This window comes from Artemia sp. Qi Xiang Cuo, chromosome 1 (assembly GCF_049724085.1).
Source record: "Artemia sp. Qi Xiang Cuo chromosome 1, ASM4972408v1, whole genome shotgun sequence".
Classification (NCBI taxonomy): Eukaryota; Metazoa; Arthropoda; class Branchiopoda; order Anostraca; family Artemiidae; genus Artemia; species Artemia sp. Qi Xiang Cuo.
The window spans coordinates 29,001,274-29,023,980 of NC_142794.1; the positions used below are offsets into that span (position 1 = coordinate 29,001,274).

Here is a 22,707-nt window from a genome sequence, read left to right on the forward strand (position 1 = left end):
TTCCGTAGTAATGATTTTCCAGTTAAGTGGTAAATTACAGTAACAGCAAGCTCCAAAATTCATTGGTAATTTTTACAGACTAAAGTAGTCATTAAACCCTTGAGCATAATCATAAACTGCATCATTATAAGTCTACAACAAAAATCCCTAATTTATTAAAAGATACTGAAATAAGACTATTATATAATCACTAATAATGTAATTACTAAGCTGATACATTTTGAGTTGACAAAACAAAAAATCCCTAATTTCTTAAAAGATACAGAAAATAAGACTATTATCTATCACTTTTATTCTTATAAATGGACAATTCTTACAAATGAAAGAGCAGTCCTTAAATACTCGAATATCTTTCTTTATTTGAGAGCATCATTTAATTTTTAGAAAATATACTTGTACAAATTAAATGATGTCTACATTATATTTGTGCCTAAATCATTTATTTGTTATTATAATGAAATCATATATAGTAAATGATAATAATAATGTTTAATAACCCATCCAATAATTTTTGTTTATCATAGTCAAACTTATTTTAATCAAATAATAACAAATAAAAAACACAAAATAAATATATAAGTATTTAAATACACCTTAAATACGTTCTGAGACCACACTGGCTATATACAGCATACGATAAAACCACGAAGAACGAAGAAAAATAATCAAGAAACAAAAAGCAAACTGTTTGGATTTTCACCCACCGCTGGTGATTTTGAGTCATTGAACAAAACAAAAAGATAAAGCAGATATTTCGGCAAAGACCTCCGACAAGTCATCCTCTTTGCAACAGGAAAAAAAAGAAAGAAAAGATTAACTTTCTAAAGTTATCCACTTTTTGTCATTACATTTCATTTTAGTGACTATTTAGTGGTTCTCAATGAGGAAGGGAGGGAGGGGGGGGGGGGAGAATCAATCCTCAATTTTTGCCACTCTACTAGAAATTGGAAATTACCTGTTAAAGGGGATATTTTTGTTTGAAAATATCCTCTTCAGGGTATTTTGATTGAAAAATTGAAAAAGGACCAATTTGCCCCCCCTCCCCCCCGAAAGAATACATTTTGCACCATATTCATAGTTTCGTGAATTAACTTCACTGTGATGATTTACAAGAACTACAAGGTAGCATAAACTCTGACAACTTTTCAGGATTGTTCTCAGGATACATTCCTCTTCAAGCTTGGGATATCCTTAGCATAACCTAAATCCACAATTAAATCTAAGAGCGCAAATAAACTCAGAGAACAACCTCCACTCACTCAATAGTAATTTAGAACCAAGAGGAGCGACTTCTTTGCTTCATCAATTTTTTCTGATATTCGTTTCACAGAGCTAATTGATCTAATATCAGTGTCAATGTATTAGGGTTTAAATTAAAAACATGAATTTAAATTAATATGGTTAATAGGTTAAATAGCATATGTGGGAATTTTTCAACATTGGATATATCGTAAGAAGGCAATACAAGAGTGCTCTTCTTAACGTCCATATAAAAGAACGTCCACCCAAAGTTAACAGAGAAAATGGCATCAGAGTAAAAAAAAAAAAAAAACACTAAAGCCATCTAACGTTTGGCACTCTTGCCATTTCTTTATATTTAGGAATTGATTTTTTGTTTCAGAAACTTATCCGACACATAAGACAGTTATTACTACAGTAATTTTGCCTTATTATTACACTATAAAACACCAAAGAAACACCAAGCACTGGAGTGTGTTTTAAATTATGAGAGCCACTTGAATATTTTATAACATAAACTACTTTGTTTTGAAGTTAATGTAATGATGATTATGAAGTATTTTGGTGCATTTACCATGAAAGAAATCCTAGGCTCCGCAAAGTCCCCTAATTAGGCCAATAGATAGGCTATGTACTTGTTGACAAGGTACATAAAATATTATAATGTGCATAATTTTGAGTTTTTATTGTACTTAACTACGACCTATTTGATTAGATGTATGATTTGAAAAAAAAAATTATGCGTTTTAGTAGTATTTAAATTTGAGTTTATTTTTTTCGTATTAATTTAGTTTGGCCGAGTCAAACTCAAACTAGGCAGAAATTAATATAAGTAGGGCTGACAACCCCAATGCTTTCTCAAGACCAGAACGTAATTTGAAAAATACTTTTAAAATTTTTTCGCCTTTTTAACTTTAATGAATTTAAAAATATTAAGACTTTAAAGAATCAATATCAGCATATGTAAATCAAACTGACAAAGCACTTTCATTTGTTTTTTTTCAGCCCTACTTGTGTTATTTCTCCTTTTTGAGTTTCAAAGAACGATTTTTATTGTTCTTCTATCATACAATTTCTGATTATTTAACTTTTATTATGGCACAAGTATGTTAAGTAATTTGTCAGTGAAGTTTAAGTCACCAACCATAAACTGGTGACTAAACAAATGCTGCTTAATTTAGAATGAAGGAGGGGCAACCCTCCCAGGAAGTGATGCAATTTTCATGAAATAAGAGCATCAAATTTAGTATGGTTGACAACAACAGAGCAGAAAATTTCAATATCCTATGTTCAAAACCACAATAATAGATTTTTAAGAACAAACCAAGACCATTAGCAACCAAAACTATAAAAATACTTTTTGAAAAATCTGTCAAGCTCAAAATAAGAGATAAGAAGCTGATTCAGGAATAGTGATTATGATTCCGATTAATCAATCAAAGGTAAAAGTTTGCTGCAACACAGGAGAGTTACAACTTCCAGCCTTGAACAACAAGAAAATCACATTTTCCATCAGTAGGACTGATATTTTTTTTCCGTCACCACTAGAAATAAAGTAGAAAGAACACAGAGCACCATTTAAGAACTCATCTGAAAGCAAGTTGCAGTATTTAGTCCCTTTTATTATTAATAATATTGTAATAAAATACAATTTTGGACAAAAAACGCATCTTCATATGCCAAATGACGTCATATCTAATCGTAGGTTTCGAAAATGAGTGACGTCAAATTAAGACTTAAACTCCTGATACATCAAAACAAAGTGACGTCATTTTATGTACCGACATAAAAGAAACAAACATTCAAGTTGCCTCATCAGTTACTTTAAAGAGTGGCTTGCGTAAAAGTGAAAGCATTGAATATTGTATTATATTACAGTAAGCAATTAAGAACTAAAGGACGAATATGTCTGACGAAAGAGTTGAACAGCCCAAAAACAGTGAATCAGAAAAGTCGTGTAGCGATCTAAGTTACATAAATCAACAAAAAAAGACGAAAAAAAATGTCGTCATGAGTAAGGCAGCATCCAAACGTAAAATGGAGGACAATCCTGACACTTTTAAGAAGCCTTATCCCAAAAAACCTAATTTGAACCGAAGTGACAGAAAAAGAAGCAGAACTACTACCGATGAAGATATCACGCTACACAAAAAGTCATTTGGCGAAAAAAGATACAAGAATGAAAAAGACAACGATTGGAAGACCATACAGGCATTAACCGAGCAATACAGCAAGCCTATTTCTAGCTTGAATCCTGCTACTGAGGAGGAATGCTTCAAAGAAGATGATTCCAATAAGAATAGAGTCAATTTATATAATTGGGGTTTATACTATACAAGGGATAATCACATTCAATCCCTTGACCATGTAGACACCACTGAATATGATGAGGTGTTAAATATGGTGAGGAATTTTTCAAATGGTGAAAATTTCGCTGGTTTTTTCGATGGAACAACACAGTGGTAGAACAAAATATTGATGGTTGTTTGACAATATTGAGCCAAGGCTTTCATTCCAGCTACTGATACAACTGTAGGATATATAGAATAGCACGAATTGTATTTAACTTAGAGACAATTCTCACTTTCAGCAAAATAGTATAACTGAATTTTGGAAAAAGAGCAAGTCCTCTCAAAGCTGAAAACACAGAAGAATGGCCAAGTTTGAAGATCATTGACCAGAGCATACAAAAAATTGGACCATATTTATTATTGTCACTTTCTGAAGGGCTTTGCAATAAATTAATTTTATCTTTTTCAGAATTTTGTTAATATGTCAAAGATTAGCAAGGGAATCTTTGTTCAAGTCATGGAAACAATGGAAGAGTCATGACAGCTTCAGCTACCATATAGCAGTATATAAAAATATATACTGGAAAAAACTTTCTAATCGTTCGACTATTGTTAAAGGTTTACAGCATGGGGGGAGGGGGGGTAATACATTAGACCTCTTGAGGAGGGGTTTACGAAATTTAAGTGAAATTTAATGACAGTTAAGCTAGTTTAAGTTGTTCTTTTTACTTCAACTAAATAAATAAAACAAGCCTTTACACATGAAAGTATAAGACAACCTAGACTTAAAAACTTAGTTTAAATTTAGGCGTTCTTAGTATGTAAAGTGGAGCTCTAAGTTTAAAGATTTTGAAAGGCAATAAGTCGAGGGTTGCCACCCTCCAGTGATTTATCACTATTTTTGGTCATGTTTCATATTGGCTAAACAAAAAAAAAAAATCCAACTAAACCAGCACATAAGTTACTTGATTTTTCAAAAAGATCACTAAATCAGCCGAAAAATCAGAAAAATCCAGCGTTTTTTTTCTCACCAAGTGGCAACCCTGATTAGGTCATGCAGCATTTGCAATTATCTATCGAAAATGTTTTGTTGTATTCAAACATATTTTCAATGTAGCAGACTTAATCTTTTAGGGGAAATAACTGTCGATTTAGGGTATTGGGAGCCGCTGTCATGTTTAGGATAATACCAATGGCATTTAGAAGTTTAGACGTGTATTTTTGCTTCATACAAGAAAAGTTGTATTTGTTTATTTTCTGTTCTTTTTTATTTTTATTTATATGTAAATCATAGATTGGGTAATAGTGGGTTCAATCGAAGAACGCACAACCTTGGGAGAGTTAAACTTTAGAAAATGACAGATTTCCCTAAACGTTTTTTGACACGTTAGTGCTGTCCTGCATTTTTATTGGACTTTTCGGGGGATTCCAGCATTTGCAATTACCAACCGGTAATGGTTTGTTGTGTTCATTCATGTTTCAAAAATGGATGGAGGATGACAGATTGCCGAAGATTGTACTTTTCGGCCGACCATCTAGGCCTAAATGGACAGCAGGTCGTTCACGATTGGGGTGGGAGGATGTCATAAAGAAAGATTTAAGGGAAATGGGAACTTCCTGGGAGGGTGTAAAGAGGGAGGCTTTGAATAGATTGGGATGGAGGAGGAGCGTGCGTAGCTGTGTTGGCCTTAGGTGGCTTGTTGCTGTGTAAAGTTGTTAGCAGTAGTAGTAGTATTCATTCACGTTTCCAATACAGAATATGTAAACTTTCAGGAGAAAGAGCTGCCGATTTAGGGATTTCGCAGCCCTTGTCATACTGGATAATTGTATTGCTATTTAGAAGGTTAGGCCTTGATTTTTACTTTCATGTCTGAACAGTTGTAATGGTTCATTTTCGGTTCTCTTTTATTATTGCAAGGAAATTCTAGGCTAGGTAATAGTGGGATTAGTAAGATAATGCACTGCAATTTGAGAGTTTGACTTTGAATAATTGTCCTAGGGGTTTGCTGATACCTTAAAATTTAATAACTGCAGTGCATTTTTATATGATTTTTCAGGTAAACCCCCTCCACCCAGAAAATTCCCTCCAGTCGATAACTCTACCCAGAAAATTCCCCTGCGCACCTTAATGATCAGGAAATCCATATAGCTTTTATAAAAAAGAAATAAAACAGGGATTTCTCACTCTATAAATTAGATTACATAATAATCTAGACTTTAGTTTTCAAAGCATAAATAACGTTTTAGTGGTTGTTGGCACGCTAATTCTTGTTAAAAAAAAACAATACGAAGTGAGCAATACCTAATATTGATCCCTCACGGTAGGCGCGTGCGAGATATAAAATTGATAGCCTTCACCTTGCGAAGAACCTAGCAGAGAGGTATACTATATTAATAGGCTAACAGTAAGTATGGTTTCCCCTTGAAAGGCGTGCACTGATCCCGCAAATACTGCAATACCTGAGCAATAAGCGGAGGAGGTGGAATAAACCCCTACATCCCTCCCGTTTGCTAAACTCAATTTAATATTCAGGGCTCCGTGTTTGGACTGTATCATATATTAAGCTGATAAGAAAAATTACCACAGTTTACTTTTACCCTAAGGGCAAAGAAACGGTAATTGCGCACAGAATGTCAAAGAATTTGTAAGTATAAAAGTAAAAAAGTTTGTCATTAATTTCATTTTGACTGCAAACACGTCCAATAAAGATTTATACATTAGGGAGGAGGGGGGGGGGGGAGCAATTTTATTTACTTCAAAATCTGGGGACAAAAATATATTAGTGTTTACACTTCCTGTAACGAAAATACACACACAAAAAAAAAGAAAAAAAAAGAAAAAAAAACCTTTTCGATAAAAATACCAGGAGTATATTAATTTATATATTTTTTAAATATAAGTTATGGAGGCAAAAAAAAATCTTGAAAACAGATACTCTTCCTCCCTGCGGGTCGTGAAAATTTACGACTGATGCTGACGCATACACAAATAAAGCAAAACACACAGTTTAACATAGTATACAAATTACCATTTTAAAATGTATCAAGAAGCCCCTGTGGGGCTAGAGCGTCGTGTTGCAGATACCAACTTAATAAATGGTTTATGTTATTCAACGGTCAACTCACATTTATGTTTCTGTGGGGCCGATTTTTCTCTCTTAGTTGTTATGTGTTTTATTCAAATCTGTAAGTCATAGCTATTACTTAAAGTTACGATGTGGCGTCCCAGCCTTTCAACTTGCTTTCGATTAGGAGGATTTGCTGAACGGAAACTGGTCTCATTGGAAATAGAAGTTTTGAAAATAACGACTAATGAAAATACACCTAAACTTTTTGGTTTGGCTGTGAAGCTTGTCCCTTTGGGACGTCATAGGCAGAGTAATAGCACTGCTAAAGCGATGAGGGCACTATGTATTATTTGTTTATTATTATTATTATTATTTTTTTTTGGTTTTTAAGATTTAGACTAGGGCACTTCGTATCGAAGGAGTTGTCGTAGAAACTTCGAAAAGGGCTCATTCAACTGGAAATTGAAAGAGGCTAGCGTCCTTTTAATAGTTGAACGTGATTGGAGGCAACTAACATCCCTCCCACTTCCACCGTTTCCCCAAATACATCAAATCAAAATTTTGAGATAGCCATTTGTTTGGACGTAGTTGAAAGGTCCGAAAATTACGTCTTCGAGGATGGCAACCTCCCCCCCCCACAGTCCTCAGGGCAAGGGGTGTAAGTTTTGCCCTGGGGGCATAAAAAGTTTATATAGAAAGCGTGATCGCATAATCTTTTGAGGGGGCTCATGTTGTCGTAGACTCTTCGAAAAAGGCTCATTCAATTGGAAATGGCAGGGGCTAGTCTCTTTTAATAGTCAAAAGTGGTTGGAGGGGAACTAACCTCCCCACACACTCACCATTTCCCCAAAACCATCCAATCAAAATTTTGAGATGTCCATTTTGTTCAGCGTAGTTAAAAAGTCCAGAATTGATGTCTTTGAGGATGGCAAACCCCCCGCCGCCCTCGGGGCAAGGGTTGTAATTTATGCCCCGGGGACACATAAGGTTTTTATAGAAAGGATGGTCGTATAAACTTCGGAGAGACTCACTGGAATGGTAATCAGAAGTTCTAGTACCCTTTTTAAGATTCAAAGCGATCGGAGAGCAGATATCCCCCCCCACACACCCCGTATTTTCCCAAAATGCATCTGATAAGAAATTTTGAGATGGCCATTTGTTGTCGTAAAACTTCGAAAAAGGCTCATTCGATTGGAAATTGAAAGGGCCTTTTTTAATAGTCAAAATTGATCGGAGGGCACCAAGAGCCCCTCCCCCCCCCCCAAGCCCATCAATTCCCAAAACACATCTAATCAAAATTTTGAGATAGCCATTCTGTTCAGGGCAGTTGAAAGGTCTAGAAATCATGTCTTTGAGGATGCCACCCCCCCCCCCCCATCAGAGCCCTCAGCGCAAGGGTTATCAGTTATACCCCGAGGGCATATAAGATTTGAATGGAAAGGGTGGTCGTATAAACTCCGGAGGTGGCTCATTTGATTGGATGTCAAATGTTCTAGTTAAAAACTTTAAAATTCAAGATACAAATTTTGAGATAGCAGTTTGTTCAAAAATAGCCCAAAGATCATATAATATGGCCTATGGGATGGACAGAATCCCCCTAAGTCCGGGGCTAAGGGTTGTAAGTTAAGCCCCAGGGGCTTAAAAGGTTTTTATGGAAGGAGCTGGCATTTGAACTTTAGAAGAAGCTCATTTGATTTGAAATGCATAGTTGAATTTGAAATGCATAGTTGGATTTGAAATGCATAGTTCTAGGTCCCTTTTACAAGTCAAACATGATGGAGAGCAACTAGCCCCGCTCCCTGGCATCCGCTTTTCACAAAACACGTTCAATTGAAATTATGAGATAGACATTTGTTATTAATAGTTCAAAAACCATGTAACAATATCTTTAGAGTGGGCACAGTCCTTAGAGCTTATGCGCAAGGGTTGTAAGTTATGCCCAGGATACATAAGGCTTTTATAGAACGAGTAGTTGTATAAACTTTGGATCGGATGAAGCTCATTTGATTGGAAGTCGGAAGTTTTAGTGCCCTTTTTAAGAGTCAAAAGTGACTAGAGGTCCGTCAGCCCCCCCCCCTCCAGTCTATCATTCTCCAAAATATATCCGATCAAAATCTTAAAAGAGCTGTTTTGTTCAGCATTGTTGAAAGATCCAGTATTGGGTATGTTAACCTCTCCATAGTCCCCAGGACAAAGGCTGTAAGTTAGGCAATTCGTTAATTATTTACAGACAGTACATGATATTGAGAAAAGTATTCATGTTTGAACTTTACTTTCCAAGAAGACGAAGGGTATTCAGGTGAGCCTTTCAGAGAATGTTGAGGGGAGTGTTGAACTAAATCAAAACACGTTACGTGTATACGGATTGCAAAAAGGGTACAACACGGGAATGACTGAGAATATTAATTTGTAAAATTCAGGAAATGATAAGAGAGATGATCAAAAAGGCAGTATTTGCATGCTACCAATACTACTACAACTACCACAACTACTACTACCACAATACCCCATTCCCAGTATTAAGAGGAAATTTGAACTAAATCCAAAGGCACTTTGTGCATGATCACTGTCAAACTAGTGGTTCCTAAGTGTTGATGGTGACGGTACATTGGAACTTCCAGAATGTGCTTAAGGGAGGTGATCATCTGCCGAAAAAATAATATTTGCACACACCTGCTAACGCAACTATTAATGCTATATTTACTACTACTACTTCTATTGCAACTACTTGTAGGGCTAAGAGCACAGAGACGAAAATTTCAGATAAAATATGTTCAGAAGTATATGAACATACACGTTATCAACGGGACATATCAGCAATGTCACAGCAACGGCTAATTGTATTAATTTGAAACTAAAAGGACTTGATGAGAGGGATATTCAACTGACCAAAAGGCAATACGTTAATACTACTGCTAAAAGTAGTACTAGCAACATTCAATAATATTACTAGTACTATCAATACTACTACTGTGACTACTATTACAACTATGCCTAAGGGCATGAGGGTGAAGTTTTTAAGAAACTTTGAGGGGGGAGATGAAGTGAATCAGAACACACCCTCTGTATGCAGGATGTCAAAAGGGTGTAACAGCAATATCTTAAGAACAGTTTGGTGTGTGAAGTTGAAACTAACAGGCTTGTTTTCAGGGATTTTGAACTGATCAACATAAGATATTTGCAACCTAGGGCTACTGATTTTATTCATACTACTGCTACTGCTACTATTATTACTGCTTTTACTGCCACTAAAGCTTAGGCTACTACAATTAATTCCACTTCTACAGCTACTACTACTACTACTACTGCTATTAAAACTAACCGTATTAAGGCGACAAATTTGGGGAATATAGTAAATGTATGGAGCTAAATCGAAACACACTATGCCCATACGGGGTGTCAAGCGGACGCATCAGAAATGCTTCCAGAATGGTTGATGATATGTATTAAACTGAAAGTTTCAGCGTGTGCTGATGGGAATATTGAAGAAACCAAAGGTGTTATGCGTATACGGCTACTAATACTGCTACAATTATTGATACTGCGCAAGCTAAGGGTCATAAGTGGAGCTTTTAAGGAATATTTAGGCAGATGTTGAACATGTCTGAAGAACAACTTATATTATTAATTTAGACCTTTAACAGTAAGTTATGGGGGATTTTGAACTAGCCAGATGGCACCATATGCATAATTTTAATACTACCACTACAGTTAATGTAACTAATAGGGAACATTGAGGAGTTTCAATTAAAGAAAAACACTGTATGCATGCAGGTTTCAAAAAGGGCACATAAGCAATATGATAGGCAGTACCACTCTACAATAGCTAGAAATATCGTTGAAAGGAGCTATTTAAAGGACCTAATTCAATTCAAAATTAAACAGTTCTGGTGCTTTTTTTAAGAGTGACAAGAAATTGGAGGGCAAGCAGCTCTTCTCTCAAGCCCCTTCATTTTCCAGACGCATCCAGTCAAAATTTTAAGACAGCCATTTTGTTCAGCATAGTAGGACAGTCCAGCAACTATGTCTTCAGGGATATTAGGCATGCAAACCCCCTAAAATTATGCAATAGACCCATAATGCTTTAAAACTAAATGTTGCTTTAAAATAAATCAAAAGGCGAAACTTTTGGGGATACCACTATTAATGCTTCTTCTCTTACAATTTAAATAAATAAAAAGAGTGTAAGTCTATCCAGTTTGTCAAAGAGCATTGATATAATCTTTTGGGAATGATATTAAGTTTTATTTTTCAGATCAACTCAGGTAGCTATAAAATTAAATTAAAAAATACTGTTTGTTTGAGTATTTAAAATTGCTGAGAAAGTTTCTCCAACATACAAATAGTAACCCATACTATAGATTCTTATAAAAAAAAGAACTGAATTATTTTTTCCATAAAAAAGACTATGTCAATAAATATCACCCCTACTCATGTTACTTTTTGCTCGTTTTGAGTTTGACTCGGCTATTTATTGTAATTTCTAATTGTTTTGAGTTTTATTTATTTATTGATACTGATTTGTGGTAGTTTTACGCTTGGAAGATTATTTGACATTATTTTTGATCATTCTTGGCTTATTGGAGCTCTTTACTTTTTTTGGAAAACTTGTTTTGTAGAAAAAGTTTTTTAAATTAATTGTCTATAAGGAACTAAACTTTTGCATGGCTGATATTTGTGTTAACAACAATGGCATAGCCGCGTAAAGAGCGATATTAAAACTCATAACACAACTGGTAATAGCTTAAACTTATTACACATAAACTTGAAAACTCTTTCGAAAAAGAAGCTTTTCCGCAAAGAAAATTGAAGAACTCCATTAAACCAAAAATGAACAGAAATAAAATAATATACCAAGCGTAAAACTACCATAAGTAACCATCAATAAATAAGTGAAACCCAAACCGAACAGAAATTACAATAAATAACCGAGTCAAACGCAAAACAAGCAGAAATTAACATAAGTAGGGCTGACAACCCCCATGCTTTCTCAAGACCAGAACGTAATTTGAAAAATACTTTTTAAATGTTTTCACCTTTTTAACTTTAATGAATCTAAAATTATTAAGACTTTAAGAATCCATATCAGCATATAAAGTAAATCAAACTGACAAAGCTCTTTCATTTTCTTTCAGCCCTGCTTATGTTAATTTCTGCTTTTTGATTTTCAAAGAACGATTTTTATCATTCTTCTACCAAACAATTTCCGATTATTTAACTTTTACTATGACACAAGTATGTAAAGTAGTTTGTCAGTGAAAATTGAAGTTACCAACCGTAAACTGGTGACTAGAAAAATGCTGCTTAATTTAGAATGAAGGAAGAGCAACCCTCCCAAGAAGTGATGCAATTTTCATGAAATAAGAGCATCAAATTCAGTACGTTTAACACCAGAGCAGAAAATTTTGTTAATACCAGAAAAGAAAATTCCAATATCCTATGTTCAAAACCACAATAATCGATTTTTAAGACCAAATCAAGACCATTAGCAGCCAAAACTATAAAACACGTTCTGAAAAATCGGTCAAGCTCGAAACAATAAAGATAAGAAGCTGAATCAGGAATAGTGATTATGATTCCGAATAATCAGTCAAAGGTAAAAGTTTGCTGCAACACAGGAGAGTTACCACTTCCAGCCTTGAACAACAAGAAAATCACATTTCCATCTGCAGGACTGATATTTTTTCCTGTCATCACTAGAGATAAAGTGGAAAAAACACAGAACGCCGTTTAAGGACTCATTTGAAAGCAAGCTACAATATTTAGTGCCTTTTATTATTAACAAAAGATAATATTATAATAAAATAAAACTTTGGACAAAAACTGCATCTTCATATGCCAAAGTGACGTCATATTCCATCGTAGGTTACAAAAATGAGTGACGTCATATTAAGAGTTAAACTCCTGGTATATCAAAACGAAGTGACGTCATTTTAGGTATCAATATAAAAGAAGCAAACATTCAAGTTGCCTCATCAGTTACTTTGAAGAGTGGCTTGCGTAAAAGTGAAAGCATTAAATAATTGTATTATATTACAGTAAGCAATTAAGAACTGAAGGAAAAAAATGTCTGACAAAAGAGCTGAACAGTCAAAAAACAGGGAATCAGAAACGTCGTGTAGCGATCGAAGTTACATAAATCAACAAAAAAAGACGAAAAAAATTGTCGTCATGAGTAAGGCAGCATCCAAACGTAAAATGGATGACAATCCAAACACTTTTAAGAAGCCTTATCCCAAAAAACCTAATTTGAACCGTAGTGACAGAAAAAGAAGCAGAACTACTACCAATGAAGATATCACGCTACACAAAAAGTCATTTAGCGAAAAAAGATACAAGAACGAAAAAGACAACGATTGGAAGACCATACAGGCATTAACCGAGCAATACAGCAAACCTACTTCTAGCTTGAATCCTGCTGCTGAGGGGGAATGCTTCAAAGAAGATGATCTCAATAAGAATAGAGTCAATTTATATAATTGGGGTGTATACTATACAGGTGATAATCACATTCAACCCCTTGACCCTGTAGACACCACTGAATATGATGAGGTGTTAAATATGGTGAGGGATTTTTCAAATGGTGAAAATTTCGCTTATTTTTTTGATGGAACAACCCAGTGGTAGAACAAAATATTGATGGTTGTTTGACAATATTGAACCAATGCTTTGATTCCAGCTACTGATACAATTGTAGACTATATAGAATAGCACGAATTGTATTTAACTTAGAGGCAATTCTCACTTTCAGCAAAATAGTAGAACTGAATTTTGGAAAAAAGAGCAAGTCCTCTCAAAGCTGAAAACGCAGAAGAATGGCCAAGTTTGAAGATCATTGACCAGAGCATACAACAAATTAGACCACATTTATTATTGTCACTTTCTGAAGGGCTTTGCAATAAATTAATTTTTTTTTCTGAGTTTTGTTAATATTTTAAAGATTAGCAAGGGAATCTATGTTCAAGGCATGGAAACAACGGAAGAGTCATGATAGCTGAAGGTATCATATAGCTTCAGATATCATATAGCAGTATATAAAAATATATACTGGAAAACAACTTTCTAATCGTTCGACTATTGCTAAAGGTTTAAAACATGGGGGGGGGGGGGAGGTTAATACACTAGACCTCTTGAGGAGGGGTTTACGAAATTTAAGTGAAATTTAATGACAGTTAAGCTAGTTTAAGTTGTTCTTTTTACTTGTATTAAATAAATAAAACAAGCCTTTACATATGAAAGTAAAGACAACCTAGACTTAAAAACTTAGTTTAAATTTAGGCGTTCTTGGTATGTAAAGTGGAACTTTAAGTTTAAAGGTTTTGAAAGGCAATAAGTCGAGGGTTGCCACCCTCCAGTGATTTATCACTATTTTTGGTGATGTTTCATATTGGCTAAACAAAAAAAAAAAAAATCCAACTAAATCAGCACATAAGTTACTTGATTTTTCAAAAAGATCACTAAATCAGCCAAAAAATCAGAAAAATCCAGCGTTTTTTTTTCTCGCCGAGTGGCAACCCTGATTAGGTCATTCAGCATTTGCGATTATCTATCGACGATATTTTGTTGTATTCAAACATATTTTCAATGTAGCAGACTTAATCTTTTAGGGGAAATAACTGTCGATTTAGGGTATTGGGAGCCGTTGTCATGTTTAGTATAATAGCACTGGCATTTAGAAGTTTAGACGTTGATTTTTGCTTCCATGCACGAAAAGTTGTATTTGTTTATTTCCTGTTCTTTTTTATTTTTATTTATATGTAAATCATAGATTGGGTAATAGTGGGTTCAATCGAAGAACTCACAACCTTGGGAGAGTTAAACTTTAGAAAATGACAGATTTCCCTAAACGTTTTTTGACACGTTAAAGCTGTCCTGCATTTTTATTGGATTTTTCGGGGGATTCCAGCATTTGCAATTACCAACCGGTAATGGTTTGTTGTGTTCTTTCATGTTTCAAAAAGGGATGGAGAATGACAGATTGCCGAAGATTGTACTTTTCGGCAGACCATCTAGGCCTAAATGGACAGCAGGTCGTCCGCGATTGGGGTGGGAAGATGCCATAAAGAAAGATTTAAGGGAACTGGGAACTGCCTCGGAGGGTGTAAAGAGGGAGGCTATGAATAGATTGGGATGGAGGAGGAGCGTGCGTAGCTGTGTTGGCCTTAGGTGCTTGGTGCTGCGGAAAGTTGTTAGCAGTAGTAGTAGTATTCATTCATGTTTCCAATACGGAATATGTAAACTTTCAGGGGAAAGAGCTGCCGATTTAGGGATTTCGCAGCCCTTGTCATGTTGAATAATTGTATTGGTATTTAGAAGGTTAGACCTTGATTTTTACTTTCATGTCTGAACAGTTGTAATGGTTCATTTTCGGTTTTCTTTTATTATTGCAAGGAAATTCTAGGCTAGGTAATAGTGGGATTAGTAAGATAATGCACTGCAATTTGAGAGTTTGACTTGAATGATTTTCCTAGGGGTTTGCTGATACCTTAAAATTTAATAACTGCAGTGCATTTTTATATGATTTTTCAGGTAAACCCCCTCCCCCCAGAAAATTCCCTCCAGCCGAAAACTCCACCCAGAAAATTCCCCCGCGCACCTTAATGATCAGGAAATCCATATAGCTTTTTGAAAAAAGAAATAAAACAGGGATTTCTCACTCTATAAATTAGATTACATAATAATCTAGACTTTAGTTTTCAAAGCATAAATAACGTTTTAGTGGTTGTTGGCACGCTATTTCTTGTTAAAAAAACGATACGAAGTGAGCAATACCTAATATTGATCCCTCACGGTAGGCGCGTGCGAGATATAAAATTGGTAGCCTTCACCTTGAGAGCATCTAGCAGAGAGGTTTACTATATTAATAGGCTAACAGTAGGTATGGTTTCCCCTTGAATGGCGTGCACTGATCCCGCAAATATACTACTCTTCCTCCCTGCAGGTCGTGAAAAATTACGACTGGTGCTGACGCATACACCAATAATTTTGACAGCGAACACTTCCAATAAAGACTTATACATTAGGAAGGAGGGGGGAGCAATTTTTTTACTTCAAAATCTGGAGACAAAAATATATTTGTGTTTACACTTCCTGTAATGAGAATACACTAAAAAAAAGCCCCTTTTCGATAAAAATACCAGGAGTAGATTTATTTATACATTTTTTAAATATAAGGTATGCTAGTAAAAAAAACCTTGAAAACAGATGCTCTTCCTCCCTGCAGGTCGTGAAAATTTACGACTGATGCTGACGCATACACAAATAAAGCAAAACACACAGTTTAACATAGTATACAAATTACCATTTTAAAATGTATCAAGAAGCCCCTGTGGGGCTAGCGCGTCGTGTTGCAGATGCCAACTTAATAAATGGTTTATGTTATTCAACGGTCAACTCACATTTATGTCTCTGTGGGGCCGGTTTTTCTCTCTTAGTTGTTATGTGTTTTATTCCAATCTGTAAGTCATAGCTATTACTTAAAGTTACGATGTGGCGTCCCAGCCTTTCAATTTGCTTTCGATTTAGGGGGTTTTGCTGAACAGAAACTGGTCTCATTGGAAATAGAGGTTTTGAAAATAACGACTAATGAAAATACATCTAAGCTTTTTGGTTTGGCTGTGAAGCTTGTCCCTTCGACCAGGAGCTTGTCCCTTGTCTATTTAGACCAGGGCACTCCGTATCTTAGGAGAAGCTTGTCCCTTGTCCATTTAGACCAGGGCACCCCGTATCGTAAGAGTTGTCGTAGAAACTTCGAAAAGACTCATTCGATTGGAAACTGAAAGGGCTAGTGCCCTTTTTAATAATCGAACGTGATTGGAGGGTGATTAAAACCCCTCCCACGCCAACCATTTCCCCAAACACATCCAATCAAAATTTTGATATGGCCATTTGTTTCAACGTAGTTGAAAGGTCGAGAAATTATGTCTTCAAGGATGACAACCCCCACAGCCCTCTGGACAAAGGTTGTAAGTTTTACCCTGGGGGTATAAAAAGTTTATATAGAAAGGGTGATCGTATATCTTTGGAGGGGGCTTATGTTGTCGTAGAAACTTCGAAAAAGGCTTATTCGATTAGAAATGGAAGGAGCTAGTCCCTTTTAATAGTCAAAGTGATTGGAGGGGAACTAACCCCCCTCATACGTCTCCATTTCCCCAAACATATCCAATGAAAAATTTTTAGATATCCATTGTGTTCAGCATAGTTAAAAAGTCCAGAATTTATGTCTTTGAGGATTTTCGCACCTCGTATTTTCCCAAGCTGCATCTGATAAGAAATTTTTAGATGGCCATTTGTTGTCGCACAAACTTCAAAAAAGGCTCATTCGATTGGAAATTGAAAGGGCCTTTTTTCATGGTCAAAATTGATTGGAGGGCAAACAAGACCCCTCCCCCCACGCCCATCAATTCCCAACACACCTAATCAAAATTTTGAGATAGCCATTCTGTTCAGGGCAGTTGAAAGGTCTAGAAATCATGTCTTTGAGGATGTCCCCCCCCCCCAGAGCCCTCAGCGCAAGGGTTATCAGTTATACCCCGAGGACATATAAGGTTTTAATGGAAAGTGTGGTCGTATAAACTCCGGACGGGGATCATTTGATTGGAAATCAAATGTACTAGTTAAAAACTTTAAAAGTAAAAATTCAAGATAAAAATTTGAGATAACAGTTAGTTCAAAAATAGTAAAAAGATCATATAATAAGGCCTATGGGATGAACACAATCCCCCAGAGTCTAGGTTTAAGGGTTGTAAGTAAAGCCGCAGTGGCTTGTAAGGTCTTTATGGAAGGGGTTGTCATTTGAACTTTAGAAGAGGCTCATTTGATTTGAAATGTATAGTTGAAGCTCCCTTTTAAAAGTCAAACACAACAGAGAGCAACTAGCCCCCCTCCCTGGCATCCACTTTTCCCAAAACACATTCAATTGAAATTGTGAGATAGCCATTTGTTATTAATAGTCCAAAAACCTAGAGTGGACACAGGCCCTTAGAGCCCATGGGCAAGGGTTGCAAGTTATGCCCAGGGCATATAAGGGTTTTAAGTAACGGGTAGTCGCATAAGCTTAGGATCGGATGGAGCTCATTTGATTGGAATTCGGTAGTTTTAGTGCCCTTTTTAAGAGGCAGAAGTGAATGGAGGTACTTCAGCAACGCCCCCCCCCAAGTCTATCATTCCCCAAAACATAATCTTAAAAGAGCTATTTTTTTCAGCATTGTTGAAAGATCCAGTATTGGGGATGTTAACCTCTCTACAGTCCTCAGGACAAGGGCTGTAAGTTAGGCAATTCTTTCATTATTTACACACAATACATGATAAGATAAGATAAAGGTATCCATGTTTGAACTTTACTTTCCAAGAAGACGAAGGGTATTCAGGTGAGCTTTTCAGAGAATATTGAAGGGAGTGTTGAACCAAATCGAAACACGTTACGTGTATACGGATCGTAAATAGGGTACAACACGGGAATGACTGAGTATATTAATTTGGAAAATTAAGAAAATGATCAAAAAGGCAATATTTGCATGCTATCCATCCTACTACAACTACCACCAATAATACTACCACACTACTCCATTTACAATATTAAGGGGAAACTTGAACTAAATCAAAAGACGCTCTGTGCATGCACATTTCCAAAATAGTGTATCTCAAGAATTGCCTTGGGAATTAAGTTGAAACTTTCAGAGAATACTTAAAGGGGAAGATCATCTCACCAAAAGGCAATATGTGCACACTACCGCTAATACTACTGTTACTGTTACATTTACTACTACTACTTCTATTGCAACTACTTGTAGGGCTAAGAGCATCGAGAGGAAAATTTCAGATAAAATATGTTCAGAAGTATATGAACATACAGGTTATCAAGGGGACATATCAGCAATGTCATAGGAATGGCTAATTGTATTAAATTGAAACTTCCAGGACTTTTTGGGAGGGATATTCAACTGACCAGAAGGCAACAGGTTAATACTACTGCTGCTAGTAGTACTAGTACTATTCAATAATATTACTAGTAATATCAATACTACTATTATAACTATACCTAAGGGCATGAAGGTGTAATAGATAAATTGAATCAGAACACACCCTCTGTACGCAGGATGTCAAAAGGGTGTAACAGCAATATATCGGGTCCAGTTTAGTGCGTGAAGATGGAAAGAAAAGGGCTGGTTGTAGGGGGTGTTAGACTAACTAAAATAAACTACTTGCATCTTAGTGTTACTGCTTCTGATCAAACTACAACTACTGTTACTATTATAGCTACTACTGCCACTAAAGCTTAGGCTACTACAATTAATTCTACAGCAACCACTACTACTACTACTACTGCTATTAAAGCTAACAGTATTAAGGCGAAAAATTTGGGATACATAGAAAATATATGAAGCTAAATCGAAACACAATATGCCCATACGGGGTGTCAAGCGGACGCATCAGAAATGCTTCAAGAATGGTTGATGATATGTATTAAACTGAAAGTTTCAGCGTGTGTTGATGGGGATATTGAAGAAACCAAAGGCGTTATGCGTATACGGCTACCAATGCTGCTACAATTATTGATACTGCGCAAGCTAAGGGTCATAAAGTGAAGCTTTTAAGGAATATTTAGGCAGATGTTGAACTGAAAAAAGAAAAAAAAAAAAAAAAAAAAAGAAAAAAAAAAATATGAAGATTTGAAAAATTAATGTCTGAAGAACAGCTTATATTATTAATTTAGAAATTTAAGAGTAAGTTATGGGGGATTTTGAACTAGCCAGATGGCAGCATATGAATAATAAAAAAAACCATGAGCATGTGGACTTTCAAAAAGGTGACAAAGTAACGTCTGAAGAACAGCTTATATTATTAATTTAGACCTATAAGAGTAAGTTGTGGGGGATTTTGAACTAGCCGGATGATACTATATGCATACTTTTAATACTTTAATACTACCACTACAGTCAATGTAACTAATGACGCTAAAGGTATTAAGATGAAACTTTTAGCGAACGTTTAAGAGTTTCAATTAAAAAAAAAAAAAAACTATATGCATTCAGGTTTTAAAAAGGGCATATACGCAATATCATAGGCAGCATCACTCTATAATAGCTATAAATACCATTGAAATATTTAATGGAGTTAATTCAAATCCAAATTAAAAGTTATGGTGCCTTTTTTAAGAGTCACAAGAAATTGGAGGGCAAGCAGCCCTTCTCTCAAGCCTTTTCATTTTCCAAACGCATCCAGTCAAAATTTTGAGAAGCCATTTTGTTCAGCATAGTAGAACAGCCCAGCAACTATGTCTTCCGGGAAATTAGGCATGTCAACCCCCTAAAATTATGCAATTGACCCATTATGCTTTAAAACTAAATGTTACTTTAAATAATCAAAGGCATGGTGTTTATGGTTATAATAAGACACTTCAGTAATTTATCAAAAACGACTGGGGGTATTAAGTTGAAACTTTTGGGACACTACTTTTACTACTTCTTCTCTTGCAATTTAAATAAATAAAAAAAAGTGTAAGTGTATCCAGTTTGTCAAAGACCATAGATAGAATCATTTGGGAATGATACTTAGTTTATTTTTATTTTTATATTAAGTTTTAGTTTTCAGGTTAACTTCAGAAGCTATAAAATTAAGTTAAAAAAATACTGTTCTTTTCTGGATTTAAAAATTTTTGAAAAAGTTTCTCAAACATACAAATAGCAACCCATACTATGGATTCTTATTGAAAAAAAAAAACTTAAAAGATATACAATATTATTTTTTCCATAAAAAAGACTATGTCAATAAAAAACGACAAAAAATTAATTTAAAGAAAAGTTTTCCATAAAACAAGCGCAAATTGTTTTCTGGTCTTGAGCAGGCATGGGGGGTCATCACTCCTACTCATGTTAATTTCTGCTCGTTTTGAGTTTTATTTATTTATTGATACTGGTTTGTGGTAGTTTTCGCTTGGAAGATCATTTTACTTTATTTTTGCTCACTCTTGGCTTATTGCAGCTCTTTACTTTTTTTTGAAAAACTTGTTTTGTAGAAAAAGTTTTTTAAATTAATTGTCTATAATGAATAAACTTTTGCATGGCTGACATTTGTGTTAGCAACAATGGCATATAGTCAGTGATCCAAGGCTCGCTATCGTTCAAAAAAAGGGAAGGGGTGGCTCACATCAGCTGCAGTTGGTTTGAGGGTGGGTTCTAAGGTAATCGGGGGCGCTTACAACGAATATCAGGGTGCACAAGTTCGCACGCGTGAAGAACATGGTCGTTTTAGCCTATAAAGTCACATTTGGCCTATAATGACGTCATTTTTACATGGTAAAATAAACAGAAAACTTTATAAACTTTTTAAAACCGGAAACAACGATTTTAGGGGGTGTCAGTTGTCTTGCGTGAGGCACACCATGTTGGTACAACTGGTTCTGAAGCGTGTAAACAGATAGAAGATGCGTTGGACAGCATTGCTCCGCTTTTCTCGAAGCACAACGAGTCCAGATCAACCACGAGGAGTCATAGCTTTGGATCAGCTATTTAGATCTTATCCGTACCGGAAACGACTATCTTTATGCTGAAAGAGCTGCGGACTGTGGATCACACTTAAATGCCACAAAAGAGATGATTCCGATTCTCTTCGCACCTGGAAACCATAAATATTCCGCAGTTACGCTTAACTACTTAGAAGAAATGCTACGCCTGCCTGAAAAAGCGCCAGAAAATCACAGAGAGTTTGTAAGTGACAATTGTGTTGTTAGGAAAATAAGCAAGCCCTTTTGCAGCATTGCATGCGATCTGGCTTTAGATTCGACCGTGAATTTGGACATCAAATGTCATCGAAGAGTTTCTGGTATCGTTGGTGCGACAACGAATGAAAATGCCAGGGATCGATATCTGGGTACTCTCCCCTTTCTCACAGCAGTCACAAGAACGCTGAAAGCAAACCTGAATATGGATGACGAGGCAATGAAGCATCATGAAGATACCACTGCGTTTACGAATCTGACAATAAAAGGTAAAAATCGGGTTATGGACTTGGTATAGTTGCTCGGAAACCCATTCAAGACGACGAGAACAGAGTTGTACAACTTTATGACAGGGGATAGAGCTCCAGAAGCCGTAGCAAATAGTCTAGTGAACTTCCGAGACATTGGCTTCGAAGCCATGAGCTCATATCTCGACGAGACATCCACGAAAGTAAAAGTTGGCATAGTACAAACTTTGGCCTCTGTTGCCAAAAAAGGAAAAAAGAAAAAGCCACAAAAAAAATATTTGGGGGAAACTGAACTACTTAAACGAGCTCTGCATCTTGCAGATTCAACACAAATTTCGTCCCTCTGTGAGCTGCTGAAGTAAGAGGTACAGCCATATCCGGCATCCCTTGCAGGATTATCATCAAGTCGTAGGGAGCCTAATCTACGTACTGGTACAAAGTCAACAACCTTGAACTACATTCTGCAACAGTCTGGCTTGCAGTCATGGCCAAAAATTATTCCACATATGTTTTTTGAAGACCCTCCTCGATCTGACTATATAGTTGATGTCATGAGTGTCATAAGGTGTTATCGAACAGAACGAAATGAGATACTTCCAGATTTTGAAATAAGAATTTAAAGTTGGATTCTTAGAAAAATGCCCGAAGCTTGTCAGTCTATCCATTTGGTTGGTGACAGGTATGACGGTCTTAGGGACGATAGAACCCATGATGACCACTCGTTCAACCTCAAAGAAGCATCGGGCTGTCGAGAAAGAAGAGGAGATCCTAAAGGAAATATTTCTAGCCCGTTCACTTCCTCCAGCAAAGTTGCAACACTCTGGGACGGGAGTCTCAGTAGTCGCTTAGCCAAAGATCGACTCTTGAAAGTTCTTTTCGAGGTCTGGGAGTACAAAATTTCGACCCGTCTGATGGTTCATCTCGTCGGAGGTTTCTAGAGTCTACATAGAGCTGTTACCATTACGCCTCATGGAAGCTCTGTTGATGACGATATCTTGTCTTGCCATGAGGAGGCAGACACTCGGGTATTATAACACACGGCAGTTGCCGCAAGACGAAAGAGCACACTTGTGATAATTCAAGCCAACGATAATGATATCGTCTTACTAGCTGCATACTACTTCCAGTATCTTGCTAGTCTC

At 36.0% G+C, this 22,707-nt stretch overlaps 1 protein-coding gene and 1 non-coding gene across 3 annotated transcripts in view; both read right to left on the minus strand.

The window, feature by feature from the left end:
• Ptp69D (Protein tyrosine phosphatase 69D) overlaps nucleotides 1-22,707 on the minus strand; it is a 170,453-nt gene that overhangs the window by 62,372 nt on the left and 85,374 nt on the right. The window lies entirely within an intron of this gene.
• LOC148956183 (U2 spliceosomal RNA) lies at nucleotides 5,957-6,148 on the minus strand. Its single transcript, XR_016142561.1, has one exon. It is a non-coding gene; the product is annotated as a U2 spliceosomal RNA (small nuclear RNA).